The sequence below is a fragment of the Arachis stenosperma genome, chromosome 6, assembly GCF_014773155.1.
Source record: "Arachis stenosperma cultivar V10309 chromosome 6, arast.V10309.gnm1.PFL2, whole genome shotgun sequence".
Taxonomy (NCBI): domain Eukaryota; kingdom Viridiplantae; phylum Streptophyta; class Magnoliopsida; order Fabales; family Fabaceae; genus Arachis; species Arachis stenosperma.
In genome coordinates, this window is record NC_080382.1 from 130,343,039 (window position 1) to 130,348,767 (window position 5,729).

Sequence of the window (5,729 nt, forward strand, 5' to 3'; positions counted from 1 at the left end):
GTTAGTTGGCAAATTGCTCTATTTGACCAACACCCGACCTGACATTAGCTTTGCCATTGGAAAGTTGAGTCAATACCTTGACCACCCCATTACTTTCCACCTCAGTGCTGTCCATCGAATTCTCAGATACATCAAAGCTTCCCCTGCCACTGGCATAGTGTTCTCGGCCACCTCTGATCTCTGTGTCACTGGATTTGCTGATTTCGATTGGGCAGCATGTCCTGATTCAAGAAGATCTGTGACAGCCTACTCCTTCTACATCGGCACTGCCCTAGTTTCATGGAAGAGCAAAAAGCAAGTGACAGTTGCTTGCAGTTCAGCCGAAGCTGAATATTGGGCGCTCGCCGCTGCTACTAAGGAGGCTATTTGGCTCAGTTTTATTTTGAAGGACTTGGGAATGCCTCTCACCAAGCCCATCAGCACCTACTGCGACAGCCAATCTGCAATTCACATCGCCTCTAACCCGGTGTTCCACGAGCGTACGAAGCACATAGAGGTCGATTGCCACATTGTACGCAACAAGTTCCAAGAAGGTCTCATTCACCTTCTTCCCATCTCCACCACTGAACAGGTTGCGGACATCCTGACCAAACCGCTACCTCCGTCCATGTTCTCCACACTCTTTGGCAAGTTAGGACTGGTCAACTTACACACTCCTAACTTGAGGGAGGCTGTTACTTGATATACTAGCTTAGCAATTAGTAGTTAATTGATTTACTAGTTGTAACAACAAATTAGTTAGACAAGTAGCTTATAACAGAAATTTTAGTTAACTCCTAATTATTCTAACTCAGTTGGTTAGAAGACCAATATATAAACTTGACTGTTGTAACAATGTAAAGGGTGGTTCATCATTGAGTACACTGAGAGAACAAGTACTCTAATTTTCTTCTCTCTGTTTCTACTTTTGCTCTATTCTCACACTCCCCTTCCGCACCTTCAACAGAAACTCATCCTGGGCCACGCTTAGTCGCCTCAGCAGGAATAAGAACTGCCCTGGGGTTACCAAGGAATATCTCAGGTGACAAGAATTTCCGGCCATACTGGGTCCACCAATCCAAAAAATCATGTGACGGTCTTGAGTTCGGAACAACATCAAACCTAAGGACATGATCTGCATGGCTGTCCCAATGGAGGTGCTAGAATTGCAAGGTATACGGGAACCAACGGTCACCACCTTTGCCATCCTTTGTCATCAAGAAATCAATGTTAAGTGCCGATCGTGGTAGAGGCTGTACTCCACCAAACTGAGATAGTACCCGATCTACTTAGTGCCACTCTATGACAGTAAAATAAATCAGCGTATTCACGCTCTCCACAACGCCGTATGCCGAGGATAAAGTATCTCCAGGTGGACAATCTGAACTACTTCTGGAGCGCTATACGACATCCAAGTGAAATGTTGCAAAGTAATATGTTTACAACATATTAAACTAAGCTGACATTATATATTAACTACTTAGTTTTGGAAAAATACTCACATCACCAGCCTAAAAGAGATCTATCCTGAGACTCCAATGAGCAACCCGAGGTTCCTTCTCGCTCGCGGTCGGGTTGTAACCTGACCACCTGAATGCCCAGCCACAAGTTATTACTAGAATATAACTCCGAAATTTAAAACATAAACATAGCACATGAATATAACATCACCTCGAGGCCAAAGGTCAACGGACACTATCATATCCAGCGGGCTTGAAGCCAGAAAACTGCCAGAAGATTCATGACTGAAGCAGCTGCAACAGACTGGCTAACTTGACAATGTTTTTGTTCGCCACACGGCACATGCACCGGTATAAACATGACAAAGCAGCTGATCCCTAACTGTACCCCCATGTCCTCAAGCCATTTAATGTGCAGGTGAGTCACAGACTTGTCCCCAAATAGCTAAGTCCCCAAAAGCATCATGATATAGGCTCGAGCATACCTCCTAACAGTGCGTCGTCGGCCCCATGTGGTATATTTTCGAAGGTCTCCTGCATCTAGCTGCATCTCACTGTAAACTTGTCGATGCAGTTCGCAGGAGGCAATACACCCAACAGTTCCTGGAACCACACCCAAGCTAGGCGATCACCCTGGATGTACCGCTCAAACTCCATCAAGCATCCACTTACATATTGTCCATCTATCGGCAACCCTAACTGGTACGCCATATCCTGCAGTGTAATCGTGCACTCCCCGAATGACATATGAAACGTGTGCGTCTCCGGACGCCACCTCTCCACAAATGCACTGACCAACGACTGATCCAATCTAAATCAGGTGTCATTTAGCCTCACAAGATGGTATAAATCGGCCATATGCAAGTACGGAACGATCCTCTCATCCAATCGCATACCCTGCTATCGTCTCATGCTACCGATATATCGGTGAGGCTGCATAAGCAACATAACAATTTCTCGTTCAGCACCATATGAAAACATATCTACATGACAATAAATTATTCCTAATAATCACATGAACGCAATCAAATCACATAACGGGGATGAACACAAAATTATTTCATTAATTCATCAAACTGGGCCTAACAAAAATAAGTTTAATAATAATAAAACACTTATTCATGCATCGCAACTCACGGTTTCGATCTTCATTGCCTAATCCTAATAATATCTAAATGCCACTACACATCGACTTCACTGTCTCGTTTAATACTATTTTTAAAAAAAAATTAACGTAAAACTTTAATAGTCTTCAATACTAAGATTTTTTCTACTTATTCGTAACCACTATTTTAAATTATAACTTTCTCGACTACACTTATATACATTATTAAGCCACTAATCTATCCACTCTATCTAGTTTAATGCTATTTTTTAAACAAAAATATATTAAATTATTTTATAGTATTCAAAACTTACATTTTTCCTACTTATTCATACCCACTCTATTCAAATTAGAACTTCTTCTGTTCTACCTATATAGATTATTAAGCCACTCATCTAACCACTATATCTAGTTTAATGCTACTTTCGAAAAAATAAACGTAAAATATTTAATACTAATTTTAAAAAATATATATAGCATGTACTAATCTCTTGATTGATGACACTAATAATGTGGACAACTCCGTCTAAACGATAAAACCGGTTCGGATTACCCCATGACGTTATTTTTTTTTAATATTGGGGTATTTTGGTTGGGGATTCAATGGGAAAATCATGTGGAGTGTGGTTCGAATAGCTCCAATTCGAACTATATTTATAATGATACTGATAGTAAATTTAATGGATCTGTTTCGAATTATAGTGGACTCAAAACAAGCATAAATCGAATCAGTGGTCATAGATTTATTAAGTGTCTGTCTTCTACATAAATCGAATTTGCCTCACTAGATTTATTCTATATTTATTGGTGTACATAAATCGAAAAAGTCCCATTGAATTTACTAGGAGTACATATAATTCGACCAAGACTGTTTCGATTTATGAAAGAACGTAAATCTAGCCTTTCTATTTCAATTTATATAGAAACGATGACTTGGATGATTCACGTATCGATTTTGATTTTAGATAAATAGCGTAATATTCGTCGTTGCTTGGTTTAATAAAATAATTTACCCTAAAATTATAAATATTAAAATAAAATAATTTTAAATTATTCTCTACTAATATTCTCGTAAAATAAACCGCAACATCAATGATTTATCCTACTACTAAGATAAGCATTTCTTGTCATCCTTAGTATTATTAATCACAAGAAAGTTGTTATTTGGATTTTATTTTCAATAATTAAATAGTGTACGTATATGACTTTCAAAGGAGTAAAGAAATCAAAATAACAAAAAAAAACAGTAATGCTAAAAAACCAAAAAAAAAATTTAGACTTATTTTATTTAATATTTATTAATTTTAATAATAATTAATAAATATTAAATAAAATAAATATTAATTTTTTTATTAATTTTTTTGTTATTAAATATTTTCAAAAGAAAAAAATACTGTTAGTCTTGTCAATTTCAAACAAAATCAAGCTAACTTAAGAGGCAGAGACACTATTCTAAAGAGCATATTTAACGACAGAACAACCTCTTGATAAGATTATAAGTGATTAACCGTATTATCAAAATTCAAAAACAACATTCATTCAAGAAGAAGGTTAGAGGTTAATAGGTTTTGTGATTTGTAATCATTAATTAATTATTATTAGTATTTTTAATAGTGTGAATTTACATCTAATAATATAAAATTATTCACTTTTTTATTGATGAAATGCTAGCCAAACTTTAATAAAAGTGCTGTTTTCTGGACTTTCTCTTCATTCAGATAACAAAATAAGAATCTAAAATTTAAAATTACTCCCAATCAATCAAGACCACGAATTCAACACCACCTAAGAGTCACCAAACATTCGTGCATTGAATACATTTTATGTTTAAAAGATATTGAATTCATTTAATGTTTTAAGAGATGTAGAATATAACTAAAAAAAAGTTTAGAATCATTGGTTTCCAATGTTTTTTTAAAGGGCCAATTCGGTTTCTGATATTTATGAATTTTTTAAATTTCTTATCTAAGCTTACAAACTGCAAGACACATAAAAAATTATCCAATAAAGTGAGAGAGTAATTTGCAATGGGAAAAATTAAATACTTCAAAGCCACCAAATTAAAAGATTATATTCTTGTACAGAATGCATGTCCACTTATAATTTACCATGCTGATATATAACTTGCGTTACGCACTTACACTCTGTATTTTCACTTATTAATCAATGAGTTAATCTTCACATTCCTCAAGTGCAATGAACATTAACTATATGACGCCAATTCAAATGCATTTCATTTATCTTTTTACTCTGGAAAATTCTTTCTTTCTCCAATTCCCATATAAAAGACAATAATAAAAATGATGATGATGATCACTTGGGTCGACACACAGATTATGATATTGAAATTACATCATATTCTAAGTTTTGTATTTCAAATTCTAAATTTCAATACTTACAAACATATACTCACATATGTGAAATTGAAGTTTTATGTGATTGACTCAAGCACATGCTTGGAGCTATTAGTCACTTTCATTTCCACAGCATGAGACACACCTAACAAGAATTAAGAAAGCTCAAAAAAAGTAATTAAGGACCAAGAGGTTGTTAACAACCAGCTTTCAAATGTTTCTTCTTGAAGCCGTTAAGTAAAAAGGCTAAAAGGATTAAATTGATTTTGGCTTTGTTAAGGGTAAGCAAAATGTCGTCCAATTCGTTAGGTTGAAAAATGGAAAATCAACCTAATAAATTTATAATGCTTGCACTTGAAGTTGTGGGGTATCTATATTTATAAATGATAAAGCCTTCAATAAGACCTTAACAAATTAGTGCACCTCTCTCTTTTCAAGTTTGACAATGGATTTGACCCCATTTTAACAGAATCTGACCATTATATCTCAACTAACTACCATTCTTATCAACACTGTATTAGTAAGCAAATTCAGTTCACTACCGCCATTAATTAGTGAGTACCAATGCTTTTGTTTTCTTGTAATTCAATCTTTAGCGGAATACATATTTTAATTAGTGATGACAATGGATATCTGTGGATATATCCGAAGATAAGATGAAAATGAAAAAAAATCATCGTTGAAAAAAATATATAAATAAAGATCTTTTTATGGCAAATTTTAAAGTGAAAACAGAATTCTATTTTCGATCTGGTAAAATATAAAGGATTGTCACACAATAAAGTCTAAATAACAGCCACAGTATTTTATGATAAAGATACTAATGCTTGA